Here is a 4,910-nt window from a genome sequence, read left to right on the forward strand (position 1 = left end):
AGTTCGATCAGGGTGTATATGAGGATATTAATATATGATGTCGGCAGTCAAATGATCAGAATTGAGTCACATATAAACTTAATTAATGTTTAGAAGATACTCGTGGGTGAGAGGGATCCATGGCGTAGATTTTCTAGTTGTATGAGAGAGAGAGAGAGAGAGAGAGAGAGAGATGCTTCCATGTCAAATGTATCTATGAGAAGTGGACCCTTTTTTTTCAAATATTAAGTGGTCTAAACAAGTGGGTGAAACCTACCTCACATCCCCGAGTACTACTGCCTTGGGTCCATGCATGGAAGAAATGGGGACTTGATTTGGACCCTAGGAGGAAAAATGGAATCTGTGTCCTTGGGTGAAGCTCTCATGAAGGCGGCTTGGGTTAGTTTATTTCCCCTCTCTCAAACTTTATAATCTCAATCTCCACATCAAAGCAGCAATGTTTTATTACATTGCAAGACTTTTCTAATTGAAGTGCATTTGCATATGTACACAGACGGCTTTCCTCATCCTTTTTTACTTCTTTTATAAAGTCAGGAGGCAGTTTGTCTTTTTACTCTTCTGATCTTTCCTGTTAAAGATGAGAACCATGGTACAAAAGCCACGAGGGCTGCTTAGGCATCAAGACAAAAAGGAATCACACTGTTGATATTTTTCTGTACGTAGACTCTACTTCTAGCGCAAGAAAACAACTCACTCAGGTTATAGCATCCTTCCAAAACTACAACTTGAGTGATGAATCACAATCCTTCCTTGTTCAGCCCATGCGTGAAAAAACATTCAAACAAAATCAACATGCACTCATGTTAGCTATGATTGAGATGTGAATTGTATCCCAATTGATCCCACCACCTTCTAAAGATCCCATTTTGCTTCATCAAATGCAATTAGTATAAACGGTCAGAATCTTCTACAGAAATGACTAAGAAATAACATTCTACATGGAGTTAGGATCATTTGATCGGTGAGAAGAAGTGACTCGTGCCAAGTTGATCGATGGAGTAAAAAGAAGTAGGGGTAGACCGAAAACAACTAGGTTAGAAACAGTGAGGAAAGACTTGAGGGCTAGGAACATAATAGAGAACATGACCTTGGATAGGATAGAATGGAAGAAAATGATCCATGTAGACAAACCCAGCTAATGCTAGCATTAGACTTAGTCAATTTAACCCGAGTAGATCCGTCCACGTTCTTCATGAAAATTTTCTAAAGGATTCATTAGCCGACCCCAACTAGTTTGGGACAAAAGCTTAGTTGAGTTGAGTTGAAAATTTGGGACTACATTTGCCTCACAAGATAAAGAAGTACAAAACTTGAGTTGGGTGTTGTTGGGATTAACAGTGAGGCCCACACAAGCTAGTTCAGCACACCCCTTTGTTTGGTTGCCAATCTAGCATCGAAATCCATAAAAACTACGAGGGATGTCTCCTGGTTAATCATTGTCTGTCTGCCGATGTGTTGCCCTTGTCTCTTCCTTGTAAAATCCAAAGCCAAAAACCTCAAGAAAAGTGATTTATTGCTTGGATTTTTTTTGGGAATTGACTGATACCTTTTCCTACAACTCTACGAGGTTGACAACCAAACACTACTAGTACTACTATTCTAAGAGGTAAGTTCAAGGTAAATCAAACACTTGTCTCGGCCATGTTGACTGCATGATTTTAAATTTCGACCGAAATCTGAAATTTCAGACCGAAATTTGATATCTCACGAAATACCAAATTTCGGCCGAAATTTCAAAATTTTCAGTAATTTTGGTCCGAAATTTTGAGAAACTGGCAATTTTTTTTTAAAAAAATAAATGTTATAGAATTTCCTGAAATTTCGGATTTCCGTGGGGTCCGAAATAGGTACCGAAATCGACATTTAAAACCTTGACTGCAACCTAACTGAACCTAAATTCATGTGCAGTTTGATTTCGTTGCTCATTAGTTTTTGGCACTTCGCAGCTTGCTCTCGCCGTCCTATGTATAGCCCACAAGCCCAAGCATGGTTTTTCCTCTCCTTAGATGTGGGACTAAAAATTAAAGTATAACCACTGACAAAAAAAATAGCCTGTCGGTGTTCATATACTGACATTACACTTTGTTTTTGTCTACTTTTTGGAAAGAAAGTCGGTTTGTTTGTTATGGATTTCGAGAACGTAGTGTGAGTCAAAAATTGATCATGGACTCAAAATTATGGGGCCACTAGTTTTTATGGCCAGTAATTAGAGGTGTAAACGGATCGAATTCGGAGCGGATATGGCTATATCCGAATTCGATTACAATATACACTATCCGAATTCGGATTCGGATTCGGATTCGACGGATATTTAATATTTATTACCGAATTCGTATCCGCCGGATATTGTTCGAATTCGGATATTATCCGTATCCGTTTATCCGGTAAATTCAAACATTTTATTGCAGCACTTTATATTTTTTTTCCTTCTTACTCGAATGAATTTTTCAAACCCTAAAACTAGACCTCTACATTCTCTTCACAAAATTAACTCTTAAACCCTAAAATATATGTGATCATCTTCTTCCTTTTAAAACAAAGGCAGAGAGAGAGAGAGAGAGAGAGAGAGAGAGAGGAAGGCGGTAGGGATAGATGATAGTGTTGGTAGTGGTCTTTGGGTTTTTTCTTTTTTTTTTATATATGATGAAATGGGTTTGGGCTATTTTTGTTTTTTTTTTCCTAAAAAGAAAATTCACTTTTCTTTTAGAAACAAAATATAGTGTGTCATTACTAAAAATAAATATTAATAATATTATTAATAATAAATAAAAATGATTTACTTTTCGGATTCGGATGTTAAACGGATCGGATATACCATTTACCAGATTCGCATCCGCTATGAGCTGGATATCTCATAAACGGATTCGGATAATATCCGCTTGAAACGGATTCGGATAATATTCACTTTAAACAGATTCGGATGCGGACAGTAATCGAATTTCCGAATATCCATTTACACCCCTAGCAGTAATAAGTTTTGGACTCACAATCGATTCTAAAAACCCAAAACAAACAGGCCCTAAACGTAATTTTGAGCTCAATAATCCGCTTTCGATTCACAATGTGTTCTCAAAATCCAAAACAAACTGGGCAAAAGAGTTGGGCCCGTCGTGGATGTCTATAGCTTCAATCAAGCAATCCTAACCACACAGTAGATGTCCTTCTAATAGATATATAATAAAAAAAAAGAATCAATGGTAAAAGGCAATTTTTGGGTCCCATTTAGGGGACATGTATGTGAAATCGGGACCATTGATCTTGTAAGTTGCCACTCTTCCACAAGAGAAAGCCTTTTCGTTGTTTTCTCCATTCTCTTGTATATCCATGGTGATGCACATGGTCCATGCATAAGACAAAAATTATCTGAATAGATTTTCTTTGCAGGAGGCTTGATGGATCTACAGGCTTAATAGCAATTGGCCTGACTAATGGTTGTTGATGTTTAGAGGAATGAATCCGATCATGCACACAAGGCAGAAGTGCTACGAAGATGTGGCTACAATAACCTTTACTAGAAAAGCAATTTTGTAAGGAAAATACTTCCAAAATGGGATTTCGTTTGGAAAATAAAGACGAAAGTGGAATCTACAGACAATTTGGTCCATTTCCACAATGATTTTCACATTTGCGGATTCGAGCTCACTTGTCCATGCGTCACAACATAGTGTTTCGTTTTTATTTTCCCAATGAAATCCCATTTTGCTAGCCGCCCTCTTCTTCTTCTTCTTCTTCTTCTTCTTTTTTTTCTCTAACAAAGGAGAAGAGAGCAACACCGAAAAATAAGTGCTTTTATAACAACTACATAAAGACATTTAAAAGCCGTTTGGATACACGGATTTTAGACTCCAAGTTTTGAAAACAGCATAAAATAGGGTTCATGATCAGGCTGTTGTATACTGTCCTAACAGCGTTGCTTGAATTTTAAGTAAGAAATCCAAGTTTTAGAAATCTCTCACTTCCTGAGATTTCTAATGCCTGGAAATATGGGACAATCTACTGCTCTCTTGCTATCGGAAAGAAGGGCGAGAAATCAGAAAACAATGGCCGGTCTGCCTCTTTCTTCTCTCGTCTCCTATCTACAAGTTTGTAGAATCAAGGATTCTAAAATCCGCATATCCAAACGGTCCCTAAGACTCTGTTTGGTTAGATGAGATTTTAGTGGAAGTAGTAGTCAACAAGGAGGTGACAAGGGTGGGATATGTGTAGACTTGTCAAGAGAAGATTAGAGGGAATTTTGGGAAATTTTGGTCGTGTGTTTAGTTAGATGTCAAAGCATGTGGGAGAATGGAGGGGTGTCATTAACAAAATAAGTACTAGAGGAGAGAGAAAGAGAGAAAAAAGTAATGATAAGGCATGGTATATCATATTCTACTCTTCTCCCCTCTAAAGTTTACCAAAAACAAGGTTTGGCATTGGAAAAGTAGGGGAGGGGACAATCCCGCCACATAGGCGCCACCTAAGCAAAAAGCTAATAATGATGTCTCTTCCATGTCTAGTAGTCAAATGGGATTTGAGCTAAAAAATGACAACCAAACAACACTTGGTATTTCATATTCCTAGAAATGCTCAGCCGTCTTCCCTACTTTTTGCAACCAAACAGAGCCTAAGGCATTTAATACCTCGAGAAAACTTTACATTTATAAGGTTTTAAATAATCTAAGGGCCACACAAGTTTTCTAATTAAGATAAAAAATTTAATTTTAATTTTAATAAAACTTCTGCCCTACAAAAACTGTTTGCCTTCTTAGAGAATCTCCATAATCCACCCCAAAAAGGGTCATTTGACAGAAAGCAACCTCATTTCACAGTACCCAGCGGCACACGTATCACTGATTTAACAATATCTTGTTGGGGAATTGAAGAGTTTTCTGCCCTTGTTTCCTTCAAAATGAAAATGAAATGAAAAACAA

This window comes from Tasmannia lanceolata, unplaced genomic scaffold (genome assembly GCF_043159265.1).
Source record: "Tasmannia lanceolata isolate RefF3 unplaced genomic scaffold, GAP_Taslan_0.1 ptg000018l, whole genome shotgun sequence".
In the NCBI taxonomy this organism is placed as follows: domain Eukaryota; kingdom Viridiplantae; phylum Streptophyta; class Magnoliopsida; order Canellales; family Winteraceae; genus Tasmannia; species Tasmannia lanceolata.